Genomic DNA, 17,737 nt, shown 5'->3' on the forward strand with positions numbered 1-17,737 from the left:
GTGTGTATGTATGTATATATATGTGTGTATGTGTCTTTATATATATATATATATATATATATATATATATATCTATAGGTATCAAGTTGCTTTGAACCAAGTTGCACTATAAGCAGAAACATTGGTAGCATCCATGCTAACTAGTAAGGGACTGAAATGAATGCAGGGGAGTTAGGTATGTTAGATAATAGTTATAAACATTTTAAAACAAGCCAGCTGTGTCTGTAGAGCACAACATGACTGGCTGCTTGGGTAGTGCAGCATGGTCAGATATGGTAAAAAATGGTCAAGCTAGTTGAAACATGTAGGAAGGAAATACAATACAGAGCAGCACCAGACAAACACAGTGCCAGGTCTTGCTAATCCATTTAAAATCTATACATAGGTTCATAGGGGATTACTAGGCTAATGACACAACAGCCTTTACAAGCTAGCCAATAATGCCCAGAATATGACAATATTATATCTTAATTCCCTAGATATGGGATGGGGTAGTACCCAGAATATGACAATATTATATCTTAATTGCTTAGATATGGGATGGGGCAATATCAGGATAGTGGGCCTTTGGTTGTTGGAGCCCTGAGTCATTTTATAGACTGCCTCTGTAAATAATAGACATGGACAGTACCCTGGGAGTGAATGTACAGTTCCCCATCCATTTATCAAAATTCTTTTTAAAGAGAATGAGAGATGGGCTTTGTTTTACGAAGATGGCAAGTTTATTCCATAGATGAGGCAGCCTTTGGAATATGAATCTGTCTCTCCAACAAGTTCTTTTAAAGTCACAAATAAGGTTCAGGTCCATGGAACATGTAACCCTTGCAAAATTTTTCTAGCAAATATATAACATTTTTATCAGGACTAGATCAGAGAATGCCTTGTACACAAGCATAGGTTCTCCTTCAATAAATGATATGAGACAGAGTAAAGGGATAGGGCCTTTAGTCGATCTGCATAAGACATGTGTCTTACTCTTTGTATTTTTTTAGTGAGGAAACTCTGGGGCTGCTCCAATTAGTGTAAGTGTCTGGATAGGTTCATATAGAAGGGAGCCTTGTACCCAATTATAGGCCTGATGATGGCCGAGTACAAAGGCACTATGACTTCCTTTGATCTTGATGGCATGCCTTTACCTATAAGTTGAGCCACACAGAAGGATTTCCTCACTGCAGTAGCTCCCTGGTGGTAAAAGTTTAGGTTACTGTCTGTCTGTGTTTCTAGGTCCCTCACCACTTGGTCTACTTTTAAGAGTGTGTTATCAATACTGTAATCTGCAGGCATATCTGATTTACTGAAGGGTATGATTACAAATTATTTAGCATTTAGTCTTAGACCATGGTTTGGCACAAGTCATTTGTCATTTTTAGACCTGTTTGTAAGATGTAAACACTGGGAATTCATTGACTGCTCCCAGCTTATAGTCATCAATGAACTGGGTGAGCCAGAGGCCCCCAACATTGGCCTTCACTTCAAAGACGTATATACCAAACAGGAGAGGTCCCAACAATGAGCCCTGTGGGACACTGCTAGTAACAGGTTTCTTATCGGAAGTGGATTCCCCTAACTGGGCAACATGTGTCCTGTCAGTGAGCCAGTTGGCTATCCATCTGACAATATAGGCATTTATGTCTAGCTCAGTAAGTTTATCTATGATCCCCAAGTGGGAGATTGTGTCAAACGCTTTGGCCAGGTCTAAATAAGCAGTGCGTACTGTTTACCTGCATCCATGGCCCTGGTGACTTTCTAGAAGAAGTCCACCAGACTGAGCATGGAAGACCTCCCTTTGACAAATCCAAATTGGGTCTGGTCCAGTGTTTGGAGAGTTCCTGTGTCATTATTGATCAGTTCCATGATAATTATCTCCATGGCCTTGCAGATAAGACTGGTCAAGCTTATGGGTCTGTAGTTCCCTGGGTCAGTTGATGGCCTTCCTTGTGAAGAGGAACAACTGTTGCAGACCTTCATTCCACTGAAACAAAGCCCATCCAGAAGCTGTGGTTAAATAGGGCTTGTAGTGGCCCTGACAGATTCTGTATTAAGCTATTTAAGAAGCATCCAGGAATGTTGTTGGGACCCATGGAGGCTGTTTTTGTGGCTTTACTGGGCACAGTAAGGACGTGTTTTCTCATAATGACTGGTAGAGGGATGGTTGTGGATATTTCTTTGGGTCTAGTAGGAGGTGAGATAAAGGGGGAGAAGTTGGAAGTGAACTTGCCAGCCAGACAGCAGGTTTGCTATAGTTTCAGGCTGGGTGTAAGTTTGCCATTCATGATTAACTCAGCACATCCCTGAGTATTTCCCCTGAGGTTACAAACATAATTAGAAAAAGCTTTATGGCTATCTTTCACACAGGAGGTTATTTTTGCCTCATAGTTTGCTTTGGCAGATTTGAGAAGCTGTCTAATTTGTTTGTTTAGACTGGTGAGTGTCTTTTTTGCACTATTTTGTTTGTTCCTTCTTGGCTTTGGAGAGGATTTTTTTTCCTTTTGTTGAATAGCCTATTTATGTTAGGGGACCACCAGATTGGTTTGTTCTTGCCAGTAATCATAAAAGTCACAGCCAAATAAAACAAAAATGTAAATTAAGTCTGGAGCAAGCAGAATGCCCAGAACACCAGCAATTTCATACTTTCAATATGAAAAATACAAGAAAATACCCCCCCCCCCAAAAAAAAAAAAAAAACTTTTTCACATTAAATTGTATTAACAAATTAGCAGTAAATGCACTTTAAAATGTCCATATGAAAATAGATTAAATAAAAACACTTTCCTGATATCTTTGGAACTGCTCTCAAGGGGCCAAAATGAAAGAAGGAAATGCTAGGTAACACATATAGGTTCATATGTGTGTACTAGGCTAATGGCCCTGGAGCCTTTACAAGTCTAGCCCATAGAGGTGCCCAGGCATTGTGCCGCCTGACATTAATTCCCAGTGCCTCTATCAAGTAGAGTCACTGGAGTGATCCCCAGGGTGACCTTTCGATTTCACATCCTCTCATCAAGATTTCTCTTGAAGAGGACCAGTGAGGTGCTCTGCTTGACATGTATGGGAAGTTTATTCCAGAGCATGGGCAGTCTCTGGGTTATGAACCTGTCCCTCCAGCATGTTCTGTTGATTGTGGTAATGAGGTTGAAGTCTCTGGAGTGTGTGGTGTGGAGGGATTGGGATTTCTTCAGATGTAGCATTTCTAAAAGAGCTGGGTCAGACATGGTTTTTTAAGTCAAGCAGAGATTGCCTCTTAGTAGACGATATGAGACAGAGAATAGCTGGAATTTTTTGAGTCTGTCCATGTAAGACATGGGTTTAAGGCCTAGGATCTTCTTCGTGAGGTACTTTTGTGGCTTTTCCAGCTGTTGCATGTGTCCAGTGAGGTATATGCCAAATGGGGCATTATACTCGATGACTGGCCTAATGAGGGAAAAGTATAGAGAGATGATGACCTCTTTCTTCCTGGATGCAAAACCCTTGGTAATGGGATGTGCCACATAGAAGGACTTTATGATCACAGTGGCAATGTGGTGGTCTAAGGAGAGATAGTTGTCAACCTGTGTCCCCAGATCTCTTATAATGCCTTCAGTGTTCAGTGGGCTCCCATCGATGTGGTAATTAGTGGGAACTGAGTTTTTCCCAAAGGGGATGATGACGCATTTTTTGGCATTAAGCTTAAGGCCATGATTTTGACACTAGTTATTGGTCTCATTGAGGCCTTTCTGTAGGATGTCTACATCACTTGGGGAGTTAATAATGGCTCCCAGCTTGTAGTTGTCTGTGAACTTGGTAAGCCAGAGTCTGTCTGTGTTGACATGGACTTCTGAGAAGTAGATGCCAAACAGGAGAGGATCCAGGACCAATCCTGTGGGACTCCATTCATGACTGATCGGCAGTCTGACTTAGAGTCCACTACTTTCACACTGTGGGTTCTGTCTGTGAGCCAGTTTGCAGCCCACCTAGTGATATAGGGGTTGATGCCTAGTTTGGTCAGTTTATCAAAAATTTCTGAGTGGGGAATGGTATCAAAGGCCTTGGCCAGAAAAAAAGGTAGGCTGCATGAACTGTCTTTCCCTCATCCACAGCTCTAGTGACTGACTCAAAGAAGTCAACCAGGTTGACCAGGCACGATCTACCTTTCACAAAACCAAACTGTGTGGGATCTAGAGTTTGGAGATTCCCTATATCCTTGATAATTAGGTCCATGATGATGCACTCTATAGCCTTACATATCAGGCTCGTCAGATTAATGGGGCGATAATTCCCAGGGTCTGTAGTCGTTCCTCCTTTATGTAGAGGGATGACTGAAGCAGTGTGCCATTCGGTAGGGACAAAGCCTAAGGTGAGGCTGTGATTGAACAGGGCACACAGATGTGGTGTCAGTTCACTTTGTAGTTTTTGTAGAACACATCCAGGGATATTGTCGGGTCCCATGAAGCTGTATTTTTGGCCTTGGACAATGCAGCTTTAATCTGTGCTGCAGTAATGCTGGGTGCCTGGCATTCCTCCAGTATTGTGATTGGTCCTTTAGGAGGTGATAGAGGGGTAAAGTTGGCACTGAATCTGTCAGCCAGCATGTTGGCAATATCTGTTGGCTCAGTATAGGAGGTGCCATTGTGCAGTAACTCAGAGCAAACCTGGTATTGCCATGGAGATTCTTGATATAACTATAAAAGACTTTGTGGGTGTTTTTAGTGTTTACTGCAATTCTGCTTTCATAGCTGGCTTTAGAGGTTTTGATGAGGGTTCTCACCTTTTTGTTGAGGCTAATAAGGGAATTTTTCCAGTCTTGGGATTTCATCTTTTTCTGCAACAGTTTCTTCCTTTTGTTGTAGAGTTTATTAATCACAGGGGACCACCAGATTGGCTTCCTTTTTATAGGAGAGCATCTTGGCTCTGTTGGATATGGCTAGTTCCATACATTTATGTACATGTTCATACAGTGCATTGGTGCATGATTCAACAGTCATGAGTCTATTTTCCATTGACATGGGTGATGTGAAGTTAGCCACCTCTGTTTTTAGGAGCCCAAAGTAAGCTTTGGAGACATTTTTCATGGTGGTTACCTTTGCGGGAGGTGTGGGTGAGATGTGAATTTCCATGGTGATTATTTTGTGGTCAAATCTAACCAGGGAGAAATTGACTATTGGTGTAGAGCAACAGTTGCCCATGTTAGTAATAACCAGGTCAAGGATGGTGCTTCCTCTAGTGGGGGCAAGAATGAGCTGATCCAGGGCATTGGAATTTATGAATTCCAGGAAGTGTTGGGCCAGTGTATTGGTGCATGAGTAGTTTTCCCAGTTGACGGAGGGGTAGTTGAAGTCACCTGGTATGAGAGTGTTGGACCCTAATAGATTCCAGGGTGCTTAAGAATGTGGAGTGAGAGTCTTCGGACATGGTTGGGGATTTATAGCAGGCTACGATATGAATTGCTGTCTTACCCAATGTTAGTTTGTCATCTTACACAATGTTTTTTTTGGGGGGGGGGTTTGATCAGCTCTCTCACAACTATGTGCCCAAAACACTTGACTGTGATCATCCCTGCCTTGCACTTTGGAATGTTAACAGTAAGCTGGGTCTGCTACAGTGAATCTAAACATGCTTACACTTTGGAAAAGTGAGAATTTCAGTCTTCTGAATGGGCAACAATGTCATCTAGATAGACTGTAGCACAGGACTGCTGGGACTTGAGCACACAATCCATTAGCCTCTGGAGCATGGCCATACCAACACAGAGAAAAAAAGGGAGGATAGTATACTGAAATAATCCCAATGCAGTGCAAAACACAGTCTTCTCCTTATCTTCACCAGTTACAGCAACCTGCCAATAACCTTTTGTCAAACCCAGGGTGATCAGAAATCTCATTTTCTGTAGCCACTCCACCCAGCCATCAACCCTGGATTAGGGGAACTATCAAGCTTGGAAATGCTGTTAGCTTCCCAAACTCACTACAAAATTGGATCATACTATTAGGATTTGAATCTAGTACAATGAGACCGTTCCAATCATTAGTGGTCTCTTTTGTCACTCCCATCCTTAATATTTTCCTTACCTCCTCTCAAACTGCCTAATTTTTGAGTACCCTGTAGGGTCTTAAATTGACGTCCTACCCTGGAATTGTTTATATATGTATTTAATAAGAGTCGTCTTCCCAGGCAACTCTAAGAAAATGTCTTTGTTCCTCAGAAGAAGCTCTTGGCCTTCATGTTTCTGAAGCCTCAAAAGGGTCTCATCTAGTTTATGGATCTCAGGCACTATGTTTGTTGCATTTACTTCTGCCTTCCTCCAGGGTTGTTAAACATTTATTCAGTACATTTGCCCTGCACACCTCTACCTTGTTTGTCAAACCTTCCAATTTATCTTCTTGACCTGTTCATTTACTTCATGGGATCCCAGACGTTTAGCCAGGAAACTGTTTTCAATTGTAGGAACCATAACTAAAACTTAATCTCCCACTGGAAAGTCTCTATTCAGGGCATTTCTATTATTGACTTCTTTTGGCTCACTTGAGCCCACACCATGTGTCCCTGCACAATAGGCATCACTAGATTTAACCATTCCTGTAAATCATTATAATGCCCTGTGACACTCCGAGTGGCTTCTCCACTGCTCATGTTTCTTTTCCTGTATCCAGTAGCACTCCAAATCATTTACCATATGACTTTTCAAAGTAGCTGAATCCTGTAGGGACTGGGGTACCTCTTGAACTGAAAACATTAAATAGCATAATGAGTAGTCCCAATCCTTCCCATCTTTTCCAATAAACTTCTTTAATATATATTTCAATGCCCTAATAAAACATTCCCCAACTCCAACAACCCCAGACCTACAAATTTCAAATGTAAGACCTCAATATATGCCCCTGTAATCCCCCCCCCCCCCCACCGGAACCTTGTCCCAAGCAGCTTCAGTAGAAGGGGTTCTATGGTTTCTTTTTTATGTGTCATACTATTCTTATGTTCTTTATTAATGAGTCACTGTATAAATTTACCTTTGTTGCATTACTGTATAAATTTACATGTGTTGCATTACTGTATCAAAATGTGATTTACCTATATTTGTATATACTTCCTAGCAATGCTATAGTTTATGTATTTGGAGCTTTTCTTCTCGGGTCTCCACTGAAAATGGGCCAATGGCTCAGTTGGACCAACCCAGTTAACAAATGTCAAATAAATAAATAAAATAATAAATAATTCCAACAACCCATCTATTTGGGGTGACAAACTGAAGTTCTTAATTGCTTTATTTAGAAATTTTGGCATAGATTCCTTATCATTTTGGACATAAGGGTACCTTATTCCATTAGCATCTACTTTGATATTTTTACCCAAGAAAATAGCAATATTAATTCCTTAATAATTACCCTAGAATTAGACTTTCTAAGGGATATGGCTTTGGGAAATTGGGTAGCAGAGGCCTAGCACCTCTAGGATATACTTGTATCCACTACTGGTCTTAACAAATGGCTCACTAATATATATAACAATTTTTTTATATAGAACTTCAGTTATAGGCACTGGAAATAAGCACTTACACGAGTGCATGGATTGTGCTATCCCAAACAGAACCAAGACGCTATCCTCCAAAAAAAGGAAGCCAATCTGGTGGTCCCCTGCCATAAACAAACTGTACAACAGAAGGAAGAAACTGTTGCAAAAGAGAGTAAAATCCCATAAGTGGAGAAGCTCCCTGGTCAGCCTCAGTAAGAAGCTGGGATCCCTTATAAGATCCTCCAAAGCTAGCTATGAAAACAAAATTGCCACTAATTTTAAGGACAAACACAAAGCATTCTATAGATATGTGAAGAATCTCAATGGCAACACTCAGATCTGCTCTGAGTTACAGCACAACGGCACGGAAATTACAGAAACAACTGATATTGCCAACATCCTGGCAGATAGGTTCAGTGCTAACTTTACCCCCCCACCCCCTAAAAGGCCCATATCTATACAGGAAGAATGCCGGTTCCCTGTAATCACAACTACGCAGGTAAAAGCTGCACTCTCTAAAGCCAAAAACACAGCATCTACGGGACCGGACAACTTCCCAGGCTCCGTTTTACACGAACTTCAGAAAGAACTGACTCCCCACCTAAGCACCATGTTCAATAATAGCCTCGCATCAGGCTTTGTGCCCACTGAATGGCACACAGTAACAGTTATCCCACTCAACAAAGGGGGAGCAACCACTGATCCCGGCAACTATCGCCCTATTAGCCTGACGAGCCTGGTCTGCAAGGCCATGGAACGTATCATCATGGAACTCAAAAACAAAGACATTGGTAACCTCCAAACTCTGGATCCCACCCAGATCCGGTTTGTGAAAGGCAGATCATGCCTCCTGAACCTGATTGACTTCTTTGAGGCAGTCACCAAAGCCGTAGATGAGGGTAAGGTGGTTCACACAGCCTATCTTGACCTCGCCAAGGCTTTCAACACCATCCCCCATTCTGGAATTATAGCTAAACTCACTAAATTAGGTATAAATCCCTATATTACAAGATGGGTTGCCAACTGGCTCACTGACAGAACCCACACTGTAAAAGTTGCAGACTCCAAATCTGACCTCAAACCAGTGACACGTGGAGTACCACAGGGTTCAGTCCTGGGACCTCTCCTGTTTGGTATCTACTTCTCTGAAGTACAGGCTAACACAGAAGTCCTCTGGCTAATGAAGTTCGCAGATGACTGCAAACTAGGAGCCATAGTCAAGTCCCCAAATGATGTGGACATCCTACAGAAGGGCCTTGCTGAGACAGATGCCTGGTGTCAGAGCCATGGCCTGAAGCTCAATGCCAAAAAAGTGCAGTGTCATCCCCTTTGGTAAAAACTCTGTACCCATGAACTACCACATAGGCAGCAATCTACTTAACACCGAATATGTGATAAGAGACCTTGGGACCCAGGTGGACAGTAGTCTCTCCTTTGATAGTCACATCACCAAAGTAGTCAGGAAGTCCTTCTACATGGCACACCTCATCATAAAAGGGTTCTCATCCAGGAAAAAATAGGTCATTGTTCCCCATTACTTGACACTCATTAGACCCATTATAGGAGTACAACGCCCCTTTTGTAATGTACCTCACAAGACATCTGCAGCAGCTGGAAAGGCCACAGAAGTACCTCACAAAGAGGATTACTGGCCTCAAACAAATGCCCTACACTGACCATCTCAAAAAACTCCAGCTTTACTCCGTAGCATATCGCCTACTCCGAGGTGATCTCTGCCTAACATATAAAGCTATGTCAAACCCAGAGCTGTTGGACATGCTACACCTAAAGAAATCCCAACCCCTCTGAGCTACACGCTCTAGGGACCTAAACCTTGTCACCACAATAAACAGGACATGCTGGAGGGATAGATTCCTGTCCCAGAGACTTCCCAGACTCTGGAACAGGATACCCATCTATGTCAAGCAAAGTTCTTCATTAGCACTCTTCAAGAAAAATCTTGATGAGTGGATGGGAAATAGGAAATACACCCTGGGATCACTTCTGTGTCTCTGCTCGACAGTGGCACAAGAAAATAACTTTCTTGGGTGGCGTAAGCCAGGGAACCTTGCTGGCTAGGCTTACTTAGGCCCTTGGACCGATAGCCTAGTACCTACCTATGAACCTATGAACCTATGAAATAAATGATTCCCAAAAACGTGTGTGTGTGTGTGTGTGTGTGTGTGTGTGTGTGTGTGTGTGTGTGTATGTGTATATATATATATGTATATATGGGTTATATGGGTCTACTTTTTTTTGTTGAAAACACACTTTTTCGACAAACAGAAGATCGAGCCCACTTAAGCGAAAGTGCACTACATCAACAGCGCACTTTTGTATAAGCCGCTTTACCAAAGCACATTACAATGGGGATGAGGAAATATATCCTTTTCTCCACTGTAATGTGATCTCAGAGTTAGTATATTTAAGTAGGGGGTGTGGGGGGCACAGCCCCCCACATGGGGGCATGCAGGGTGTTTAAAGTAGTTCATTTTGAATCGGCTTTTACAAAAGTGCACTTTTGATGTAGTGCACTTTTGCTTAAGTGAGATTCTACGTTTCTTGTTTGAGATTGTGAAATTTTGATCAAATAACATAGACCCACATATATATATATATATATATATATATATATATATATATATATATATATATATATATATATATAGTTATATCTATCTATTTATAGATAGATACGTACATACAAAAATATATGTTTTGACTGAATCCCATTTCTCAGAATTATAACCAATTTGTAAAAAATTGATTGATATCAGATTTGACTGAAAACTCATTTGATTCACTGTATGAGTTTTTCTCTTCTCTTCACTGTTTTGCAACTGTGTAGTTAGTATATTTAAGTAAGGAGGAGTGGAAGGCAAAGACTCCCCCCCCCCCTACATGGGGTTGCAGTAGGGCTTTCCCCTGCAAAAAAAAAGTTATTAAAGAATGTTTAGTGCAATGAAGGTTTTCAGTCAAATGTGATTCTATGAAATGTGGTTTTAGTCAAGTCATGAAAGGTATACATCTCAAAAGACAGAATCACAAAAGGCAGAACAAAAAGAGAAAAAAATCACAAAACACTGAATGACTCTTAAGAGTGAATCACATAACATCAAATACTTCTCTCCCACCAAAAAAGCCATGTAGCAGTAAACTGTAGCTACAAAACTGAATTAAGCATCTTGGTAGTGATACTGTAATGGAAAGGGTCTTTAATAATGTAATGTGTAGGGTTAAGGTTAGGGGCAGGCGTAGGGTTAGGGTTACAGTTAGGGTTACAGTTAGGGTACACAGCATCTTACTCGTGTGCTAACCCTAACCATAATCCTAACCCTAACCCTGTCAATAAACCCAACCCTACACATTATGATACTAAAAACCCTTTCCCTAACAGTACTGCCACACAAGGCAAAAGGGCACAGAATGCAGACAACACAAGTCATGCACAATACTGATGTAATACCCTTGTCTAACACTTACTCTCACTTTAACCCGCAAATGCTTACATATTCGCAACCATCACTTTTTCATTCAGACATTAATTTTCCTGCACACTCCTGTTCACCTGCACTATGTAACACTAAATTCATCCATATGTGATTCACTCAAATGAGCATTCACTCATTTGTGCATTCTCCCTTTTTTACACCCACAAAAACCTTTCTGCCAAATGTAATTCTATCTTTTGAGTTACAAGCATATAGATAGAGGTGTAGTATTCTACATCAAATGGATGAAATATTGATGCCTGTAACATCAACATTAAAACAGAACATCAACAACTACTGTGTGAGTTCTAAAAATTAATCTCTGAACAGGGAAAATAAATTGCAAATGTTTTTGTAGGAAGCTACCCCCCTGTGCCCACGATACCCCCTTTTAATTATATATACTGACTCCAAAATCACACAATCCCTGGAGAAGGGCAACGTCCCCTACCCGGGGATCTTGCAAACATCTGTTTCTGTCAACCAAATGGCGCTAACCAAATAGATGTTGACATTTGAATATTTCAATTAAAATATGGCACCTAAAGTTTTTTATGGGTACAGTTCACTCTGTAAATCACTAGTTAAGTCATTATCAAGTGATGGAAATATTGAAAGAAGGAAGATTGACTACATATGGGTAAGTGTGGATTTGGGATTTTAATTATCAAAACTTTCAGAGCATACCAAAAATTTCTACATTAGGAGTATGAGTATGTATGCAAGTATTTATGTTTAGAGTATGGGGCTAGAAAATGGGATATGTTTAGTGCTGTGTATTTATGCAGCTGTATGTGATGTGTGTCTGAGTGTCTTGTGAAGTTATAGTGCTACAGAAAGGTTTGGTCTAAGGTAAGGTGTAAGGTTGAGTTTTGGGCTGTGGCAGTATTCCGGCTACCATACATCAAAAAAGGATGGGCAGGTGGAATATGACCAGATGCATACCCAAGGGTTGTTTTACAAACATGGCACTTGTTCTCAGTGTGCTTCCAAAGTCAACAAAACAAAAGAAAGTTTAATGAATGGTAACCCAGGACAATTGACATCCTGGGTCATGGGTAATTCCTTAATTAAAGCCCTACTCAACTGCAGGGAAAAATATAGATATAGATAAGGCTGTCCCATATGGTCGTGCAGTTAAGATTCCTGGATTTCACACAGGCAGCCAGGGTTTAACTCCCAGTATGGGAATGGGCCACTCTTGGGGGTTAGGTTTTCACATAATGTTTAAGGTGATTACCTCACAGATACAAGGTACAGGTTTGATTCTTACCTTTGACAGGGAAACCCCCCCTAAACACGCTGTTCAACCTCATCTTCTCCACAGGCTACGTGCCCATAGAATGGTGCACAGCAATGCTTATTCCACTCCACAAAGGAGGGTCCACAACTGACCCTGGTAACTATCACCCCATAAGCCTGACTAGCCTGGTCTGCAAGGCTATGGAGTGCATCATCATGGAACTCATTAACAAAGACATTGGGAACCTCCGAACACTTGACCCAACCCAGTTCGGCTTTGTTAAGGGCAGATCATGCCTACTAAACCTGGTTGACTTCTTCGAGACAGGCACCAAGGCCATAGACGAGGGAAAGGTTGTTCACACAGCCTACCTTGACCTCGCCAAGGCTTTCGACACCATTCCCCACTTGGGTATTACAGAAAAACTCACCAGCCTGAACATAAACCCCTATGTCATGAGATGGGTTACAAACTAGCTTAAAGACAGAACTCACACGGTAAGAATAGTGGGCTCCAGGTCCAACTCTAAACCAGTCACAAGTGGTGTCTCACAAGGCTTGGTCCTGGGACCCCTACTGTTCAGCATATACTTCTTAGAAGTACAGGCAAACACAGGAGGACTATGGCTAACCAAGTTCGCCAATGACTGCAAACTGGGAGCCATAACTGGTTCATAGGTAGGTACTAGGCTATCTGCTCAAAGGCATTTATAAGCCTAGCCAGAATGTGTTGGCTTTTGCCACCCCCTTAGATTAGTTTCCTGTGCCTCTGTCCAGCAGAGCCACTGAAGTGATCCCCGGGGTATAGGTTCATAGGTGGGTACTAGGCTATCTGCCCGAAGACTGTCCGGCTGACACGGACATCCTCCAAAAGGGCCTTACTGAGATGGACACCTGGTGTCAAAGTCATGGCCTTAAGCTAAATGCAAAAAAATGCATAGTCACCCCATTTGGGAAAAACAAAACACCCACGAATTACCACATAGGTGGCAGCCCCCTTAATACAGAAGAGATAATAAGAGATCTGGGGATCTAGGTAGATAGTAATCTCTCCTTTGACAATCATATTGCCAAAGTAGTTAGGAAATCCTTCTATGTGGCCCATCTAATTACTAAAGGGTTCGCATCTAGAAATAAAGAGGTTATAGTGCCCCTTTACTTGTCACTCATCAGACCCATCATAGAGTACAATGCCCCATTTGGGATGTACCTCACAAGACACTTCCAACAGCTGGAGAGACCACAAAAGCACCTCACCAAGAGGATTACTGGCCTCAAACATATGTCCTATGCAGTCCGACTGAAAAAACTCCAGCTGGCATATCGCTTACTCAGAGGTGCTCTCTGCCTGACTTACAAAGCCATGCCCAACTCAGAATTGATGGACATGCACCACCTAAAGAAATCCAAGTCACTGCAAGCCATGCGCACTAGTGAGCTAAACCTTCCCACAACAATAAATAGAACATGCTGGAAAGATAGATTCCTGTCACAGAGACTCCCCATACTTTGGAACAAAATTCCAAACTACATTAGGCAGAGCCCCTCACTAACACTCTTCAAGAAAAACCTTGATGAGTGGATGGGTAACAGAAAATACACCCCTGGGATCACTTCATTGGCTCTGCTTTACAGAGGATTAGTTAATTAATCAATGGGTGGCGAAAGCCGACACACTCTGGCTAGGCTTATAAATGCCTTCGGACAGATAGCCTAGTACCTACCTATGAACCTATAAATTGACTACACTTAAAATGGCTCACAAAGGCAGTTAGCCTAGTACTTACAAATGAAGCTATATGTAGATATAGACATAGATACAGATATAGACATAGATACAGCTATAGCTATAGGTATAGATATAGATGTACACTAGCTCCTTACAAGCACACACATGGCAGTATATAAATCATTTAAACTTTGTTTGTTTGTGTCTTTCGGCTTTTCCCGGTTAGGGGTCGCCACAGCGGAACTCCGGTCCGCTAATGATTGGTAGTGGATTTTTACGTACCGGGTTACCAGCCCTGATGCACAACCTTCAATGAAGGCACGCCCCATTCACGTATGCCTCCACACAGAAGACGTTCTAGCTGAGAATCGAACAGGACAACATCTTGCTATGAGGCGACAACGCTACCGCAGCACCACCACCAAAATCATTTAAACTACCATGCTGTTAATCATGGCTACTTGAATGATTATAGGCAATCGCACTGACTTGCAGGGACAGATTGGCACCTCTTCTACAACGCCTCCTAACAGCTTGTGCCTGGGACAGCTGTCCCCTTGCTCTGCCTTAGTTACAGCTGTTTGCTTACTTACTTCTGTAGACTATATAAAAAGGTATGGCTACACATCACAGATACATTGATTTCAAAAAGCAGTATACACATATCTGAGGTAAAATCAGAAAATATGGATGAGTTCTCAAGTCCTGGGCTCACAAAGGCAAACTGTGTAGGAAATAAAATTTACAGCATTTCTTTTAACTGAATTAATGATTTCTTTACCTCTTTTAGCAAAGAAAACTATAGTTAATTATTAAAGAATGCTACAGGGTTACTTTATAATCTTCAAGTTGCAATAAGTCACTCCGTGCGAAACAAAAAGATCAGCAAGAAATGTGGCTGCATGAAAAGGTATCAAGCACATGAATTAGTATTGAAATTGATAATTTCCTTGTACTAATCTTTGTTAAAAAGTAGAGATAAAAAGGCCAAAGATCAGAGTTCAAGCACACTCTTCAGACCCAAACAACAGCTGCAGGATATTACATCAGTCTTATGTGTTTCTCTATATTTTTAAGTATGATTGGCATATTACTCTTACAGTCATCTTATTCTGAGTCATTTCTTTTTCGAAGTGTTGTGCACACATCATAGCATAAATGGGTGGAAATTAATGCTAAAATTATGCACTTCCAAAAGTTTGGAATGCAGTTCCTATAGTATGTGTTTTATTTCCTCTCCCTTGCTGAATAATAAAATTTCGCAACTCCTACATGCCAAGGACATGACCCTTCATTAGGGTGTCAGACCATGCTACATACAAACAGTAAATTGTATTCTTACAATAAGACTATTGTCCGTAACTTTTGTTAGTTAAAGCATATGGAAATGCTTCACCTACATGGACAGTAGTCCTCAGAACAGCAAACACTGAGAAGTACTTTTGAACCTAGTTATGTTAACAATTCATAAGACATCTCCTATTGTTTTATTTTAAAATAACTGGTTGTGTATCATACTAACTACCATCTGTTACTGGTCCCATCACAAACTGTAACAGTCTGTTTTCCCAATCAAATGATTGCAGTTTTCTGAATGCCACAGTAGTTCCTTTTTCATTAGTTCATGATGTTGGAAACTCACCCAGTGCAGGGTATTTGGCAGTGGCAGAAAATGTTTCTGTTGCCAGAATACAGCAGATTGAGTTAACAGCTGTGGAGAAAATTTCTTCCACAGAAAGTCACGTGCAAGATATCATCGTCACTGTAATTAAATAACATCTAAACAAAGCGTATCGGGACATTTTATTTACAGTGTATTGAGTTTGACAGTAATCCAAATTATATCTTTTTTTCTAATACACTTTATTTCATAATCACAGAAAGGCATTACAAGGTGTACAGAGCATTTCTATCAAAGCTGAAACACTTAGCTTTGCTTCTTAATTTAGTCTGCCTGAAGACTGCCACTGATATATATTAACTCTGTCTTTTGTAAAACACAGTTACCATGAGGCTATACAAAGATTATGTAACATTAATTATATAAATATGAGCTCTAGTGCATGAAAACTTGCTATTAGAAAAAATAACAAAGTTCTCTTTTTAACCCTCTGCTTTGATTTTAAAGGCCAGTGCTATGAATTTTAATGTTCAAAGGACGAGCATTATGATTGCAAGAAACATTTTCACCAGATCCAGTGACTACTTTTCCCACTAGCCAGTCCAAATCCATCAACACAGTTTTGATAGGTTTCTTTCCAGTTACTTGGCAAGGTGTCCACCCTTTTATGTGCATGCCTTTAGGATAAAATAAGTTATCCCAAATGCCTTTCTAACCATTGTGGAGATGAAGTCTTTGCATTTGCCACTTGCTAAGCCCATCGTTAAGAATAGATGTCCAATATGGCAGCAATTGGCTGCCTTTATATTATACTGCTCCTTCAGGTGTCTAAATGACAGTTATTTAATTAATTTTAGACATGTCATATCATTGGATTTCTGACATATCAGTCAGGAAGCATTTTTTATTTTTTCACTAAATGCGGAGGGGGGAGAAACAGAAGTAAAATGACATTACTTAGTACATGATGCCGATTTCCACACTTGCCCAAATAATTAACATATATACAGTGTTATCCTTCCATTTGCATTTACTAGAAGAAAGGAATTAACTTTTAACATGAGAAAAGAGGTATTGCTGGAGTGCTAAATCCTGTGATAAATCTTCTCTCCTTAGTCTTTCTCAGATTCAGGTTATTAGTATGCAGGGTAAAGCTTGTGTCTCAGTATTCATTTTGACAAAATAAGCTGTTTTTTTTCTAGTAAATGTTCGACAATTTCATATAACAAAGAGCCTGGTGCCATTTCTAATCAGGAAGATCAGTTTGGGATCTTATCTGGTGTTAATTTAATATGGTTTGTTCTACATGCGTATAGTTTACTGTTATGTAAGGTGTAATCAGATATATACAGAGGTATTGGTGTGTTTCTGTTTCTCTAATGTATATATTTTATAACTTTGATCATTTGTATGTTCATGGGTTTGAATACCAAACCATCTTCCAAATTCTTAAATATAGACAGAGGTAAATATTGTTTTGCCAAAACTGGTACTTTAATCCAAAATCTATACAGATACTGTACCACAAAAGAATCCCTCTTTCTCTAGTTATTTATATTAAGGTTTAGTTGCAAGTTACCTGAGCAGGTGTTTTGCCCTATAGCTCTGTTTTCCAAACACAGTATTTCAAATAGAACTGGACCCAGAGTACCTTGGAGACCAGGCACGCATCACCCTCCATTCAGCAGTCTATATGACAGTGAGTGCAGTAACAGCTCCTTTAATCAGTCTGATGAGCTTAAGGCTTCTATCCCAACTAAATGATTGTGAGAAAACCTTGAACGTTTTCCAGTTGTACAATGTGTTTCACTAACTACAAAGGTGCATTGCAGTCTATAATTGAATGAACAAGTGATGGCATGGATATTTCACAGGTTTATTCTGATAAGCCCTTTAGTATTTAATCAGCTATCTCTTCTAATCAATGCACATAGACACAGCTTTTGAGCTTTCCATTCAGGACATACATCAGAGTTGAAGATATACCAGCCATAAGTTACCTTTAACAGTATAGGGTAATAATTTCTGTGAATGTGATAAGATACATAGCCTGATGGTACAGGACAAAGTATATCTGTACCAGTGGTGACCAGGATTTCTCAAGTAGCCTGGTTGCCAAAGGCAGCAAACAAATTAGTAACCAACTGCTAGCTTGCCATTCTGATAGGT

The sequence above is a fragment of the Protopterus annectens genome, chromosome 4.part1 (genome assembly GCF_019279795.1).
Source record: "Protopterus annectens isolate FY-2018-M chromosome 4.part1, PAN1.0, whole genome shotgun sequence".
Taxonomy (NCBI): domain Eukaryota; kingdom Metazoa; phylum Chordata; order Ceratodontiformes; family Protopteridae; genus Protopterus; species Protopterus annectens.